Raw genomic sequence first — 18,777 nt, 5'->3', positions numbered from 1 at the left:
TTTGCCTATACTGCACGCACATGGGGTGCTGACAGCCAAGGGCGGGGCAGGGCGGCGGAAGGGACAGGGGTGCGGGGAGTCTGAGCACCTACTGAACTGTCTGCCACAGAAATCAGATTCTAGCTAAGAAAATGTGGCCAGGGGAACCAAGGCCTTTTCTATACCTCCTTATTTTAAATAAAATATGATAACTTTTAAATAATAGCCTTGATAATATATAAAAGAGCACTGCAAATACAAAACACTAAATGGTCACACTAAGATTTATGATTAATTTTAAATTAAACTGTGAATAATCCTATGAGAATATTAAACACAAAATTTAAGAATGCTATGTTTCCTGACGATTAATGGATGATTGAAACTCCACAATCAAATATAAACACACAAACACAATCCAATAAATTGCAGTTCTCCAATAGAGAATTGACAGAATCATTGAAAGCGGGTTTAATTCACCCGTTAGTTATGTGGTACCATAGAAATATTATATATATTTTAAATACACAGGGCAGAGTTCAAATACTGTCTCTGAATGAACCAGGACAAAGAGTTAATTTGAGCAACTTTCTTTACCATCAGAAAGGGTACGTTAATATGCTTAAACAGAATCATGTTAAGACTGAATAATCTATAAAAGACTTGACAAGAAATAACTGTCGAGAGCTATGAAGGGTCTCAAACTTTATTCTTTTGTCAAGCTAACAAGTTATCCTGCTATAGTTCCATAAATGATGGTAGAAGACCTGAGACTCCTGGGTTAGAGATGACAGGCAGTTTATAATTCACAGAAAGAGCAGAAGACAGATTATCAGCATCCTCACTGTCTCCCAGGGCTCTAGTTCCCACTGGGTGACAAAAAAAGGGCCAGATAACACCCACACATGAAGTGGGTCTTATTATAGAGAGAACAGATGTGTGCATATATATTTATTATATATTATATTATGTACTATTGATTATATATTATATGTAGTCAGGAAAAAGTGAACTCAAGTATGTTGTTCACAGGATGTGGGAAAATATGAGACACTCACAGACAGAGAATTGTCTTCCACAAGAACCACTCTACATATTAAATATCCTCACTATTTTTTTTGTTTTTGCTATTAAGAAATAAAACTTACATATACAAAGAAACTCATTTAATTCTAAAACAACAATTTCAAATATATAAACTTAGAATGCAGCACACAAAGATTAGAGTTTTACATTCTCTGAATTTGAAAGTTGCATAACTTATGTAGTAAATGAGTCTTATAATTAATGCTTACAAGATAAGCTTTGAGCCATATTATAATGTTGAATTTCAATATGCATACATTACATTTGTATACTTAATGATCCTTTGAATACATAATGCCCATAATTTGACTCCTTGGAATAGTAATATGCCACAATATCCTCAGAAGCCTTTGCTTTAATTTATATATATATTAATTATATATAGTCTCTTTTTGTTGCCTGAATTTAAATGCATTTCTTTACCTCTCAAGCCTAAATGGGAAATGTCTCTTAAGTTTAGTGACAACTACTCTGCAAATAACCTCTAAAATTATCTAGCCAAAGGCATAAAAGATGAAGGGAGATTAGATACGTGGAAAAGAAATAACCTTACAGCATACTTTTAATTATATATATATATATATATATATATATATATATATATATATGCTTCACTTTTTAATTTCCTCTCATGTGATCATTGGTCCATTCAAAATCCTGATGGTATTTTGATTACATTCACTTAAAAATTAAGGACCCGTCTCATGGTTTAGTGGCTTGGAAAAAATACTATTGGTTGGAAAAACACTTAACAAATAAGTAAATTAGCACATGCATGTGTGTATGTGTGTATCTACACATGCACATTGCAATATTAAACCAACCAATCTATACACATAAACATTTTCTCTTTATTTAGACATAGTATTTATTACCCAAAGATAACATTTTATCAATGCATGCCTTATCAGGCATTTATCTGCTATCAATAAAATGAATATGAAGCCAAAAATTATGGCTTTTAAGAAGTGCAAAATTTTAGGATAATTTTGGGGAGACAAAAATGGAGCTAATTTTCTCATATTTCAATTTTAATGATTTTATCCAGGTAAGAGGTCCAGTTGGAGGTTAAGTACATGGGTCTGACATAATACATAGAATCTATATGGTTGATTCATTGTCAGATAGTTGCTAATTTAAGAAGAAAAGACAGTTACAATGAAAACAGAGAAGGTCAACTATAAACTCCCAGAGAAAAAGAATATTTAAAAATTGGTGATAATGAAAATAAATTATGAAAAGAAACGCCTAACAACATTGTTGAACCAGAAGGCATAAAGTTGTTATGTGTGAAGAAGAGACATGGAAAGAGAAACTTTCAAATTTTGGCTCAGACTTCAGGTAGTTTTGGGAGACCACAAATGTGTCAGAGATCACTAAACAACACTTCTCTAAGGCAGAGCTCAAAGGTTAAATTCTCCATGACACCATTCAATTCTTCCAGCATCAAAGTCAAGTGAAGTGTAGCAGGGAATGGACCAGAAAATGTACAATATACTAGAATGAAGTGTGAAAGAATTAAAGAAGATAGTTTCTTCTCTCATTTTCTTATTTCTACAAAAATGTATTTATATCTAAAAAATCATGATTATACAGTTTTAAATATTGTGTGATAGTATTTTCAAACATCAGTCTTCTACTCACAAAATGTCAAGCTTTTTAATGAAGCCATTATTCCTCACTTGCCAATATAGTATCCCCAAATTGACTGAACGCCTACCTTGTGATCAGGGACAAAGAACCAGAAACTAATGACATTAGTGCTACTGACTATAGTGTAATTGGAACTATGCATCTAAGACTAGCAAGAGTAGCCTATGTGCCAAAAGCTGTTTTGGCAAGAAACAGGGATAAATGAACAAACTATAGCAAACACAACCCTTGTCGTATCCACACTACAATAATATAGGTAATATAGACAAGCAAATAAGCAATTATTATAAGAGGTTGTAAGAACGATGGTGAAAGCGCATGTGAGAAGGTTACTTAGAGAACACACAAGAAAGGTCAGGTGGTAGTTTGGGTACTGGTCTAGGGAACTGTCTATTGGAAATTGTAGCTAAAATAGACCTAAATGACAAGTAAGAACTAGGTAGGTGAGTAGATGGAGTGTGTTTGTTTATGTGTTTGTATGTGTAGAAAGTGGAGTTTCCACAGAAAATGTTATAGGAAAAGGACAGTCTTAACTAAAGCGGATAAGTTAGAGAGAATAAAGCCTATTCAGAGATATAGTTTAGTATAGCTAAAGCAAATAAAATGAGGGCAAGAGAATAAGAAATGATGCAACACAACCTTTAGGAAAGGCTTTGAAAAGGTTTATTGGGTAATTTTAAATTTTGCCCTGAGGGAAATGGAATGTACCAAACTACTGAATTATGTGCCTTACATTTTTTAGAAAATGTTATAGGTCAATTGTATCTCAATAAAGCTAGAAAAAAATAACAAATATCCCCCAGAGTCAAAATGAATAAAATGGGGGGGGGGGGTAAAATAAGATGTGATTCTAGCTGAAAAGTTGAAGGCAGTACTAGCATAGGAGTAGTAGGACTTAGTAGAGGTCCCAGTGGTATTTAGGCAGTAGAATCTGTAGTATCCATTATTTGATGCACTATATTTTTTGGACTACAAGATGCACATTTCCCCCCAAATCTGGGAGGAAATGGGGGTGTGTCTTACAGCCTGAATGTAGCTTTACATTTACATTGATGAAATATTGTTATTTATGTTATTAAATATTTTACTACATTTTTGCTTCAAAATTTTTTTCCTATTTTCTTCCTCTAAAACCTAGGTATGTTTTATGGTCTGAAAAATGTGGGTATGTAAAGAAGTAAAAGGGAACCAAAAATGTAGGTAATTGAGGGGAAATATTGAGGTTGAAGGGGGGAAGATAATGAATGAGTTTAATTTTAGGAATAGTATTTTTAAATACTTGTAATTTATTCAAGTCCTGAAGTCCTAAAGAGACACATCAGGAGATTCATAGAGAGTAAGAAGTCTTTTTATAGAAGATATTTCAGAATCAACATATATATAATGGCTAACATAATAGGAACAGAAAACGTCATCCACGAACAGTGTGTTGATTAAGATGAGGCCCAAAGAAAGAAGCTAGGCCTTATAGAGAAACAACCTAGGTGTTTCTTAACAGTTGACTGAGTAAAGATATGATATAAGTTCTCTTACAGGAAGAGAGAGAAAAGATGGTAGCTGGGAAATAAAAAAGATTGAGTAGGACTTCTGGCCAAGATGGAGGCATAGGTGGAAATACTGTACCTCCTTGCACAACCAAATTTAAGGACAACAAAGATTTAGAAACAAAAACACAACCAAAACAGACAGAAAATTGAACTGTACAGAAGTCCAACAACAACGAACCATTCAACCAGACTGGTAAGAGGGGTGGAGTCAGCAGCTGGTGGAGAGAGGTCACAGCAAGGAAAAGCCGTGGCTGCTGGACCGTTCCAGGCACACAGGTGGCTGTTGGCAGATCCCAGGGGTGGAGTGGCAATGGGCAGACCCAGTGAGGGCACAAGGTAGCCGGCTCACCTCAGTCACACATTCATGTGCAGATAAACCAGGTGAAAAAACAAACGGTGAGACAGACTGTGCAACCCAGGGCCCCAGCACCAGGAAATAAAGCCTAAAAGCACTGTCTAGAAAAACTTTTGGGGGTGGAGGTGCCAGGAGAGGTTCCCAGCCTCACAGGAGAGTTTGTTGAAGAGACCTACAGGGTTCTAGAATGTACACAAGCCCACACACCCGGGAACCAGCACCAGAAGGGCCCAATTTGCTTGTGGGAAGCAGCAGAGGGGAACAAAATCTGAGAGAGAGTGGAACAAGTGCCATTGCTCCCTCAATGACCCCGCCCCCACATACAGCATCACAGCCCAGCAATCAGGTTGCCCCGCCCTGGTGAACACCTAAGGCTCCACCCCTCATGCATAACAGGCACAAATAGAGCAAAACATTATGGCTCAAGCAGAAGAACAGCTAAAAGCCCCAGAGCCAATAATTCTAACTGACAAAGAAATAGCCAACCTATCAGATGTATAGTCCAAAGCACTGGTGATCAGGATGCTCACAGAACTGGTTGATTTTAGTCACAAATTAGATTAAAAAAATGAAGGCTACACTAAGTGAAATGAAGCAAAATGCACAGGGAACCAATAATGATGGAAAGAAAACTGGGACTAAAATCAATGGTGTGGACCAGAAGGAAGAGAGAAACAACCAAACAGAAAAGAATGAAGAAACAAGAATTTTAAAAAAAAAATGAGGAGAGGCTTAGGAACTTCTAGAACATCTTTAAACATTCCCACATCGAATTATAGGGGTACCAGTAGGGGAAGAGGAACAACCACAAGTGGAAAACTTGTTTGAACAAATAATAAAGGAGAACTTCCCCAATCTGGCAAAGGAAATAGACTTCCAGGAAATCCAGGAAGCTCAGAGAGTCCCAAAGAAGGTGGACCCAAGGAAGAACACACCAAGACACATCATAATTACATTACCCAAGATTAAAATGAAGGAGAGAATTCTAGAAGCAGCAAGAGATAAGGGGACAGTCACCAACAAAGGAGTGCCTATCAGACTGTCAGCTGATTTCTCCAAAGAGACCTTACAGGCAAGAAGGGGCTGGAAAGAAGTATTCCAAGTTATGAAATCCAAAGACCTACATCCAACATTACTCTATCTAGCAAAGCTTTCATTTAGAATGGAAGAGCAGATAAAGTGCTTCTCAGATAAGGTCAAGTTCAAGGAGTTCATCATCATCAAGCCCTTATTATATGAAATGTTAAAGGGACTTATCTAAGAAAAAGAAGATAAAAAATATGAACAGTGAAAGGACAGCAAACTCACAGTTATTAACAACCACACCTAAAACAAAAGCGAACCAAGAGGACAGCTAGATCAGGAGTGGAACCATAGAAATGAAGAACACATGGAGGGTTAGCAACAGGGGAGTGGGAGGAGGAGAAGGGGGAGAAGATACAGAGAATAAGCAGCATAGACAATAGGTAGAAAATAGACAGGGGGAGGACAAGAATAGTAAGAGAAATGTAGAAGCTATAGAATTTGTGACACATGGACATGAAAAGTGGGGGGGAATGAGGGGAAGGGGGTGTGCAGGGTAGGAGGAATGAAGGGGGAAATGGGACAACTGTAGTGGCATAATCAATAAAATATATTTTAAAAAAGGTTGAGTAACCATGTGCTATGGTTTTTATGTATATTTTAAATCTATTCATCTCTTTCTTATGCTGATGGAAAGGTGCTTGAAATGAGGGATAATTTTAAAGCATAAAATAATAGAGGGTAATTTGGAAAACCAAGTCTCTGAACACATGAAAAAAGGATAAGCTTTATCACTTGGGTGGTAAGCTGTACTGAGGAGGGACAGCCTTTGTACTATATGATAGGGAAAAAATGGGAAGCTGTGTATGCCAATAGATGTACATTTCGAGCTTTGGGGATTAGAAGACTGATACAAATTGCACTGCTCTAAGAAGTAAGAGATGAGTACATCTATTGAAAAAAACAGACAGAATGGGTGGATTCTAGACGTGAAGGAGGGTAAAGGTTTAAAATAGCCGCTGTGGAAAGTTGTGGAATAGTAGCTAGGGAAATAGAAAGAACCATTGTGTAGTCCAGGTAAGAGAAGAGACCATGAATGCACATATAGAATATGAATCTGTGTAGCGGGCTGACTTCCTTCAGGATCTCTTATCAGTTGGCTGTAAACTCAGAAAAGGCCAATTGTAGCATTTTTTTTCAAGCCCGGAGTTTGGTCAAATGAGAAGACAAAAGAACAAAGGCACAGCAAAGCTGAAAATATTGAAAAAAGAAGTTGAATATATAAAGGACTCAATGGAAGCATTTTCTAATTCTGAAGTTTAAGACACATAAAGCTTTAATAATTTCTGATTGGAGATATAATGATTATATGATATAAATGTTTGTATTAGAAACAAACATTGCAAGCAATCAAAGAGTAATGGTCTTCTTCAGCAAGATGTAGAAAAATCTTCAGAGAATGATAGCATTTCTATGTCCTTGAAATTATTATAGAAGTTTTAGAAAAATAAGGAGAATAACCTTTAGAATGCATTTTGAACCACAACCACTACTGTGAAATCATATTACACCAACTCCTTTATATACATTACATAACATGATCAGTGTAGGTGGGAGAGTCTCTTCCACCAAGTTAAACATAGGAATGAGAAGAAAAGAGTTGTAGATGATAAAACCAAAGATTTTCATTATAATAATAGTGTAAACTTGTTTGGGCTTTGTAACAGGCTTTAGAGAATAGTGCCTGATAACAGTCTCTTAGAACTTTCAGTGAAATAGGATTTTTCTATGTTTAGGTAAAAATGTAGAATTTTTACTGACAGAAAAAAAGACAAAGAATACATCTGGGAATGACTGAATTTTTCCCTATGGAAATAAAGGAACATTTGACTCCATAATGGAATGACATTTTACTAACAGATCCCTTTTGGTTACTGTGTTGGAAGCATAAATTTATACATTTTACATTTCTAAAATACTGTTTTAATATGCTTGAGGTGTTTCCTCATGCTAATTTTACTGTCAATATTTCCCAGTTCTCTTTGCAGCACTGCTTTATGTTAAAAGCACTTTTTCATTATCCACAGACTTAGCATATGTTCCACAATCTCTTGGAAGTCTCTCAGGCTCTGAAGAGACCGAAAAGCTATCTTATCTCTGAGAGTCCCTGGAGATGCTTGATACCTTTTTGGCACACAACCAGAGTAAACTGCTTACTTGGCCCTCTCTTCCTAATGTAGTATGTCCCATGGCACCCGCCAACATAATTACACTGAGATGATAGATATGCCTTTACTCAATTCAGAAAATTCAACTTGACTCCAGACATTAGTCTCAAAAGCTTAAGAGTCTATTCTACTCATGAAACAAATCCAAACCTTATTTCTAAAATTCTAAGTAAAAGTACCATGAAATTAAGCATGTCACTATGATTAAGCTACTCTGTATATGACATTTATTGACGGCATTTCACTCAAATTATTTGATCATCTATTTACCATATTTTACAACCTGATACGCTATCCATTTTGGCTACTATGAAGGAAAAAACACCAGATAGACATAGTTTATCTAAACTGAATCTTTTTTTTTCCACACATAATTCTTGGCTCAATATTTGTTGATTTGTAGAATTCTGAATTATAAAATCTATTCTGCTACATCAAATATACACAGAAATTCCACATCACATTATGCTAACAATTTTAATGTCAGAGCAGTAAAAAATATGCACTAAAATTCTAGAATTCATGTTTCTGTGTGTCATAGTAAAAACTTTAAACTTTTTAAAGTTTATTTGCAGTTTGAGTCTTCATCCCAGTCTTACTGCCATTGTTCATGGCAATGCCCTTAATGAGATTACTATGGCAACAGACTTCTTTTTGCTCCACCCACTCCCCACCAAAGAATCTTATTCAAGAAGTTCTTTTTTCCTCAAAGTATTGAAGGAAAAGTAATAAGCTCATATTTTAGGTTATGTCTCTCCTTGATTTGTTTTCATATCTTTCTTCTTATTGACTCTAGCTTCCTACTGGACTTAATGCATCTTCCACAGCCAGAGGGAACTAACTCCTCTAGGCATAGCATTCACCTACTCAAAAGGCTTCAAAAGATCATTAGCTTTATGATTATGTCTCTTCTGCTTAACAGTCTCAAAAGAAAGTTGTCATTTGCTTTTAAGTGTTTCTACATATATCATTGAGATACTCTTAGAGTTCCAATTCAGCCCTTGTTAAAGATAGATTATTCAAATCACATCCTCCAAATCAGGTGAAAATATGACCCATCATATTCCAATTCTATTAATATTAAAACAAAAATAGGAAAACTTTCTTTTATTTAAATAGTATTTTTAATTATTATTTAGTTCAGATCTCTCTCCCCATAACAATATAAGTTCCCAGGAAGCACAAAATACATTTTATTAACATTTGGAGAAATAGTGTAGCCTTGGGTGATGACCACATGAAAATAACTTTTTTAATAAATAAAAAATACATTACATTTTTGTTTTAAAAAATTATCTTGCAGGTATACCTACAAAGATTTCTGTGATTTCCGAGTTTAAAGCCTCTTCCCCAAAAAATGCTGATTACCTTCTTTTAAGTTGTCTAGAAATTAAGAATCATTCCAAATCAGTGTTATCAATGTGTTGTCTTTGTGAATGTTCTGAAACAATGGCATAACTGAATTGCTCATCTATATTCACTGCCAGTGAGCATCTTTTGCATCAGTTTCTTGTCTAACATTTTATGTAATTCTAAAGAGTACATAAATCATAGACTTATTTAATATTTGTAAAGGTTTAATGCTGGTGATTTTTCTATAGTATTAAGTAGTTATAACAGATAACATATTGAAATATTAATTATTGTAGTCTAATTTTTAATTCTTGTGTGTATATGATGCATACTGTACTCTTATTTCTAATGGTAGCTGCATGTTGAAATCCCCAGGCAGTTTTTAAGCAATACTTATTTTTAGGCTGTGCGCCTGAGCAATTGAATATGATTCATGAGTTGGTGTGTAGGAATTAGTATTTTAAATTTCAGTTGATTCTAATGTATAGTCAGGTCTGAACCACTATTTTAGTCAGCCGGAAGTATCCGCCTTTCTTTGGGGAAATTTAGGAGTGTTACAAAAGATCTACAAACACAAAACAGAAATAATAGAAACAAACTTTTGATTTCTAAGAGCTGGTTGTGCTGAGAGAAGAAAGGTCTCAAAGTAATCAAAAGGGAAGACTCTGAGGGAATCAAGGCAATAGCTTCTACTGCAAAATTGGGAAGATGCAAAAAGTAGATCATATTATCTAACTCTGCTGGGACTCACTGGAGGAAAAGTTGCAGAAGAGAGGGTCATGGTAGAAGTAGATCTGAGAATCCTGAGACAAGGGGATCACACCTGCGATGGAGAAAGGAAATCAGCACCTAAGAACTCCCAGGACCATGGCTCACCAATAACATGGACACCTGTGAAAGTTGAATCAAAGCCTGCAAAACTCCTGCAACTGTTCAAAACAATGCTTTCTGAAGCAGAAATGAAAAGCACTCTTCCCTGGATTCATCTTCTGACTGGTCTTTGCAGAGGGTCTTCTAACCTGCATGCAGTCTGCGGGTGAACAAGAAGCAGAAATGTCATTTCATGCAAGAAGACTTTTCTGTGATCCAACTGTAGTATTCCGAGTTGCTTTTTAAAGCTCCAAAGCTTGCATAGTGGCTAACAGAAAAAAGAGATCTTAGAACTAGAGAATCATTGCTCATTAGGAAAAAAACATGCCAAAGCACATGCACCTGGGTGATACAGAAGAATGGCAATTTTTCCATGAAATAATTGTTTGTGAGTAGATGTCACATTTCTAAGCATGTAATTCCACAGTACACTATATGGCATGCCTTTTTCATAGCAAGACTCCACCTATTTTTGAAAGACTTAAAGAATAAAAACATACTGGGAAAATGTGTTTGACATCAGATGTATTTTAAAGCACTTGATTCTTTAAGTTTGATGTAGGAGAAATAGGAATAGAAAGTTACCCTCCTTTCTTTTTTCCCTCCTTCCCTTTCTCTCTCCTTTTCCTTCCTTATTTTCTTCCTTCCTTTCCTTTCTATTTTCTTTAATGACTTTAAATTATCTAGATAGCAGCTTTTAAGATACAAATCTCTTGAAGAGTCACTGTATAAGGTTCATTGGTTTTTGTATTTTCAAGTCTTAAAAAGTAGTACCTATGGTAAATTCTGAGTTTATATAATAAAACAATTATAATATTCATGTTATCTCAATGTCAAAATTTAACAGGTCACATTACAAGGAAGATACCCAGAATTCATAAACAGATGCTTCTAAATATAGAAAGTCATACAAAAATCAGAAACCAAATTGTCTTATTCTATTCCCTAAAATTTTTCATTTATTCAGTCATTTAGTTCACCAGAAAAAAAAACCTTGTCAATTTTATAGCCCAAAAGATGAGTCTCGGATTATTCTCTTCTGAAAAAAAACACAAATATGCAAGATCTTTTTGGCCCATAAAATATTCTCCCTTGAATCTTACTGTTCTCTGCCTCTGTTTCCATCCCTTTATCCTAGCAGATCACAGTTAATTGCTAAAATAGGTCACTTTCATAGAGATTACAATACGCTTTTCAATTTACAATGCAGTTATAAATTTTCCCTTCCATTATGAGGACCTAGAAAATGTTCAATACATTTATTTGGACATTTATGTACTAGCTACTTAGAAAACATAATTATATATTGAGACTCTATACTTTAAACCCCAAGTACACCATACAAAGCCACCCAAGTTCTAAATCCAATAGCTATCATTATCACTCAGTATGTGTTATATAAATTAGAAATTCATTGTTTACCTATAAATAACAAAAAGGGGGCTATTTCAAAACATGACTTTTATGTTTGCAGTTAATCCACCAAATAGTATGTATCATGTACTTAACCTGAAACTTACGTTCATATGTAAAAGGCCATTTCTTTTGGTTCCACCATTCACATGCTATAGAAAAAAAAATTTTATCACTGGGTTTTCAGTTTCTTTATTTTTAGAGTGATAAAACAAATTATATAAACCTTGTGTAGCTAGTTGTGAGACATACATTTTTTCACATACTAAACTTCTTAACATCAACATTTCCTTACAGTCAATATAGGGAAGGACTGCCCAAGGCCATCTAAAGCCTGGTCAGAAGAGAAGAAGGCAAGGATCAGAACCAGAATGAGCCATAACACAAAAACTGTGATTTCTAGACAGAACTTAAAATATCTATGATTCGTATATGAAGGCCTCTAGTGAAATAATGGACAACATGCAAGAACTACTGGGAAATGTAAGCGGGAAGATGGAAACTGAGAAGGAATCTAAAGCAATGTGAGGAATCAGAAAGATTGTGCCAGAAATGAAGTGCGGTTTTGTTGGAAATTCTCACGAAGAAAAAAAGTGAAAAGATGGAAATTACCAATATCACAAATGAAATGGAAGAAATGTCATTACTACTGCTGTCGGAGCAGCAAAAGGATAACAAAGAACACTATGAACAACTCTTTGCCCACTAATGTGATAGTTTACTATGGAATGGGGCAATTCCTTGAAAGCCACAAACTACCAAAACTCATGCAAGGAAAAATAATCACCTAAATATACCTATACCTAGTAATGAAATTGAATCAATAATAAGTAACACTCCAGGATCATGTATTTTCCTAAAATTAAATCCAGATATCAAAAGGTTCACCTATAAATCCTCAAACAAGAAGTCTTTGTGAAAAAATAAAATATAATTTGTTATTTCTATGTATAGTTATGGCATTATATAAATATATGTGAGTATATATTTATTTAAATTACAGTTAAAAATAAAGTATGGCTTTTAGCTATTAACTTTTAAAAAGTAATTTCATATAAATTGACCACTTGATTACTAACAAAGGAAAAATGGAGTCACTTCTTTATATTAACTTTTTTTTCCCTAGAAGTATCTTTTCTTTATTTTTTTGGTTTTGTTTTTGTTATATTTTTGTTTTTTCTTTTTTAATATATTTTATTGATTATTCTATTACAGTTGTCCCATTACCCCCCTTTATTCCCCTCTGCCCTGCATACCCTCTCCCACCCACATTCCCCACCTTTAGTTCATGTCCATGGGTCATGCATATAAGATCTTTAGCTTCTACATTTCCTATACTATTCTTAACCTCCCCATCTATTTTCTATTTTATACCTACCATTTATGTTACTTACTCTCTGTGCCTTTTCCCCCTCTCTCTCCCTTCCACTCCCCTGTTGCTGTCCCTCCATGTGAGCTCCATTTCTGTGGTTCTGTTCCTGTTCTAGTTGTTTCCTTAGTTCCTTTTTGTTTTTGTTTTAGGAATGGTTGTTAATAACTGTGAGTTTGCTTTCATTTTATTGTTCATATATTTTACCTTCTTTTTCTTAAATAAATCCCTTTAACATTTTATATAATAAGGGCTTGGTGATGATGAACTCCTCTAACTTGACCTTACCTGAGAAACACTTTATCTGCCCTTCCATTCTAAATGAAAGCTTTGCTGGATAGAGCAGTCTTGGATGTAGGTCTTTGGATTTCATAACTTGGAATACTTCTTTCCATACCCTTCTTGCTTGTTAGGTCTCTTTTGAGAAATCAGCTGACAGTCTTATGGGAACTTCTTTGTAGATAACTATCTCCTTTTCTCTTGCTGCTTCTAAGATGATCTCCTTATCTTTAATCTTGACTAATGTAATTATGATGTGTCTTGATGTGTTCCTCCTTGGGTCCAACTTCTTTTGGACTCTCTGAGCTTCCTGGACTTCCTGGAAGTTTATTTCCTTTGCCAGACTGGGGAAGTTCTCCTTTATTATTTTTTCAAATAAGTTTTCAATTTTTTGCTCTTCTTCTTCTCCTTCTGGCACCCCTATGATTCAGATGTGGGAATGTTTAAAGATGTCCTAGAGGTTCCTAACCCTCTCCTCATTTTTTTGAATTCTTGTTTCTTCATTCTGTTGTGGTTGAATGTTTCTTTCTTTCTTCTGGTCCACACCTTTGATTTGAGTCCCAGTTTCCTTCCCATCACTGTTGGTTCACTATACATTTTCCTTTATTCCACTCACCATAGTCTTCATTTTTTCATCTGATTTGCGACCAAATTCAACCAATTATGTGAGCATCCTGATTACCAGTGTTTTGAACTGTGCATCTGATAGGTTGGCTATCTCTTTATTGCTTAGTTGTATTTGTTCTGGAGCTTTGATATGTTCTTTCATTTGGGCCATTTTTTTTTCATCTCAGTGCACCTGTTACATAGTAAGGGGGGTGCCTTAGGTGTTCACCCAGGGGGGGGCAACCCACATCACTTTGTTGTGACACTGTATGGGGGGTCATATTTTTGTCACAACAAAAGTCTGAGAGGGAACAATGATGTTTGCTCCTCTCTCTGTGGATTTTAGTCACTTTGCTACCCACAAGCAAACTGGGCCCTTCTGGTGCTGATTCCCAGGTGGGTAGGCTTGTGTATGTTCTCGGACCCTGTGGGTCTCTCCAACAAACTCTCCTGTGAGGCTGGAAGTTTCTCCTGCTGCCTCAACTTCCCAGGTGTTTTCAACCAGAGACTTTGAGGCTTTATTTCCCCATGGTGGAACCCTGGGTTGCGCAGTCTGTCTCACTCCCCAGTTGTTCCTCGAGGTTTATCTGCCTGCAAATGTGAGACCACCCAGTCCACAATCCATTGCCTCACCAGGTCCACCAGCCACTGCATTGCCACAAGTACTCTCCACCCAGCTGCCAAGTTCCGACCCTCCTACTGGTCTGGATGAATGTGGCTACTTTAATTCCTTGGTTGTTGGACTACCATACAGTTTCATTTTATGTCAGTTCTTATTGGTTTTTATTTTTAAATTGTTGTTGTCCTTCTTTTGGTTGTGCAAGGAGGCATGTGTCTTCCTACACCTCCATCTTTGCCAGAAGTCTGGATGTATCCCATATTTACATTTTCAAAAAAACAAATGATAAGACTCGATTGAAAATCAGAATATTTTTAGAGTACAGCTTCATGGGTCCTGAATGTATACATGTCCTATTATTACAATAACAAAATAGCAAATTACCACAAACTCTGCTAGAGATTTAAAATATCACAAATTTATTATCTTACAGTTCTGAATTCATAAGTCCAACACTGTCTCAAGGGATAAAACTGATGTGTCAGCATATAAAATTCATTTCTGTAGGCCCTACAGGAAAAGCCATTACCACATTCCCCTAGGTATTGGAAGAATTCAGTTAGTTCCATCAGATTGTCTAAGGTCTCTATCTTTTCCTTCCTAGCTATAAGGTGGGGGGCTACTCTCAGCATCTAGAAGCTTCTATCCTGGCTTTCCAAGTCTGAATACTAACAACAGTGTATGCAGTCCTCATATGGCCACTTCTCTTGCCTCTTCTTCCATTGTCACGTCTCTCTGACCCACTCTTGGCTTCCTCTTCCACTTTCAAGTATCCATGTGACCACATTAGACCTGGATATTCCAGGATCCCCTCTATTTTTTTAAGGTAAACTAATTAGCAACATTAATTCTATCTGCAATCATGCAATGTTAACATATTCACAAGACTTAACAGCAAGAATTAGAATGAGGACGTCTTTGGGATGCCATTATTCTGTGTCTTCACTAGCTTTCCAACAAAATATTGAGTCTTATTTCACCTTTCACAGAGATTGGTTTTGATGGGGAAAAGCAAAGCCATGACTACAACGTAGGATAAATTCATGTTGTGACCTTGGGGATTTAATGGTGCATACCCTCATGGGAGGATTCTGCTGTCTTATTTAAACTTAGTCCTTCCTTTACGTGTTACTGAAGGAATAGGGTGTGAAGTAGGAGATGATTTAGTTCTTTCCTACACCAGAACGAGAACTAACTTTTTAGATGAGTTACGTTGGAACTCTTCCCTCTGTGTCTATATAATTAAGCAAACAGAACAAAGGGCAAAGGGGGGAGGAGGAGGGCAAAGGGGGCAAAGGGGGCAAAATTGGGACAAATGCAATAGGAATAAATAAGAATAACAATAAATAAATAAATAAAATCCTATTCAGACATTAGCAGTTTTATTTGTAGGTCTTGTAATATTTATTCCATGAAAATTTCAAAGTTGCAATCTCATTTTTATCAAAATCTCTTTCTCTTTAGGATGCAAACACATTTCTCACCTATCTGAAAAACTTCAAGATTCAGTGTTTGATCACTAACAATATGTAAGTGATATTTCATAACTGATACTAAAATATAGCTTGTATAAGTTGTATCGGATGTATATAGCAATCTAAATGTGTATAGCAAGCTGTAAATTTATTTAGTGCCATTGCACTTTGCATATATTATACTTCGGCCATCAAACATAACGATCATAAGAGCACTGGAGCCCCACAATTGGGGTCACAATCCTGTCACTCGCTGCTTCTGTGTCCTGGGATAACTCTATGAATGTTCTTATGCCTCAGTTTCCTCAATTGTACAATAGGGTAATGATATAGCCCAAGCCATAGGGTTATTGGGTAATATATTAAAAAGCATAGAAGAGGGAGCCCTGGCTGGTGTAGCTCAGTGGATTAAGCGTGCGCCCTCGAACCGAAGGATCGTGGTTCGATTCCCAGTCAGGGCACATGCCTGGGTTGTAGGCCAATTACCAGCAGGGGACACATGAGAGGCAACCATACATTGATATTTCTCTCCCTTTCTCTTTCCCTTACCCTCTAAAGATAAATAAAATCTTTTTTAAAAAGCATAGAAGAGTGCTTAAATAAAATATGCACTAATTGTGATATATGTGGGTGTGTGTGAGAGATATATACATATTACATATTTATGTGTGTGTATATATACATATAGGTACATACGTAAATAACCACTTATGTTTAATGTGCTCATGTAGAAAGGTAGAAGCTTGACATTTAAGCCACATGCTTACTGAGAACTAAAGCCAGATCAATATATGAAATACAGCAGAGCTACAATCATTTACAACAATAAAATTTAAAACAATAGGAAATAATCACACACAGAAGAAATTTTTTTGAGTTCTAAAAGGCAATTACCCCTGCAGTAAATATTATTTGTAGTCTGCAATATTTAAAATTGCATATAACATGGTTATACTATTCATGCTATTTTTCACTCCAACCCTTAAAATAATTAAAACTAGACTAAAGTAAGTTATAAAATACTAATGGAACTTAACAAACAACTATTTCCTATTCTTTGCTTATACAGTTTATTTTAGAAAAAGTTTTTCTCAATTAAAAAGATTATACCAAAACCAGTTAGCTCAAAGGAAAAAAACGTAACATATTTATCATGTGTTTAATGACTCAGTTTATTGCTCTTAGTGTGAAACATTTCTGAAAACTTCTTAACACTGAAACTACGGGAAACATATAAAATAGTAAAATATGCATATTTTATGAACTCTTTACTTTCTTAATTTAAATTTTAATTAAATCCTTTTTGTTGTTGTTGTTGTTTTTAGTGGAAAGCTCAAGTCAGGCTAAGTAATGATATCACAAGCACACTGGGCTGGGAGCCTGGGATAGGATAGTAAGTGCAGGCTGAGCAATTTAATTTAATTTGTAAGTATAGAGGTGTAATATTGCAGGCGTTGATAAATCAAAAATAAATGAGGGAATTGGCATGAACTTAAAGAAGCAGACCTTGGCTAAATCTCCCTAGGAATTTCAGGAGTTTCATTTATTAAATCAGTAAATCTAGGGAAATAAGACTTGACTTTTCTCAGATATTATAGGAACTAATTCATTCTTAAAAGCTTTAAAAAATACTAATTATAAGCCTGGCATTAAAATTAATATCTAGGCATACCCAATGCTTCATATTTGTATTAAGATCAGGCTAAAGAATTAATATCTACACATACTCAATGCTTCATATTTGTATTAAAATCAGACCAAGGAATCATCAGATATATTATGAATATAGAAATTTCAAGGGTGACATTGAATACAGGAAGTATCACTTACTAAGTACTTTATTATATACACACCAGATATTGTGAACATTATAAGCAACTCATAAATTAAATGTCATTCTAATCTGTCACATGAAGGAAATATAGCCTGGCCTAAGTTATAGTGGTCAGGGTAGGATTCTCACTTCCTTCTGAAACCATAGTCTGTGCTCTTCTCCCAGTAGTTTAGGAAAGACCCTCATCTAGATTTATCTTCTATGCCTCTCTAATGAGGTCACACAAAAACTTACTATGTTGTCATTTAAGATTTTAGTGGAAAATAAAATATAGCTAGCCTATAAAGGATATATAGAGGATAAATAGATCAGAGAGATAGATGGATAGAAAGTAGATAGATGAGCAATAGATAGATAGATAGATAGATGATTGATTGATAGGTAGATAGAGATGGCACATATTGGGAGCATTGAGTAGCATATTAGAGAAGCAAACGCTGAGGGAGGAAGCTAAGAAACAACAGCAAGAAAAAAATTAATGAGCTCCTAATATGAGACAAGCACAATGCTAGCACTTTAATACAAATTATTTGACATATTACTAATATAATTTGAAAAACACCTCGTGGCTTCCATATTACCAATGAGCAAACTGATTTCAAGTAAAAATGGGAGGTGAAGAAATTGTCACAAAAATTCTTGTTACTAAGAAGCAAAGGTGAAATTCAATTCCAGGTTTATTTGATTCAAAAAATCTCTTTATCATAAAATAATAACTTACAAATTAATCATATTATTTTCTCCGCATTTAAGAACACAGAGACCCAATGGTATTCATCTCCACTCACTAGGTATATGTCAAAGACTGACTTATTATTAAGCTAATGCATTGCTGAATTTTACTTTCTAAACCAAGTTGCTATTTTCTGAATAGACTTTTGCTCCTTAGTTTTTGAAAGGAATAAAAGCGGTACTTTGAACAATTTTCCTTGTACTGGCAAAGCTGGAGTTGCACCTGAATTTGGAGCCTTGTGCAGGGTTGAACCATGAATGGATATTATATTTCCTGTGTGTGACCAGTAAAAATTATCTTGAAAGAAAGCATCTCAGCTGAAAGACTATTTAATTATATTATGTGAGTATTATGT

The sequence above is a fragment of the Sturnira hondurensis genome, unplaced genomic scaffold, assembly GCF_014824575.4.
Source record: "Sturnira hondurensis isolate 20B ecotype Veracruz unplaced genomic scaffold, ASM1482457v3 Scaffold0015056, whole genome shotgun sequence".
NCBI classification, from domain to species: domain Eukaryota; kingdom Metazoa; phylum Chordata; class Mammalia; order Chiroptera; family Phyllostomidae; genus Sturnira; species Sturnira hondurensis.
This window is presented reverse-complemented; position numbering follows the sequence as displayed.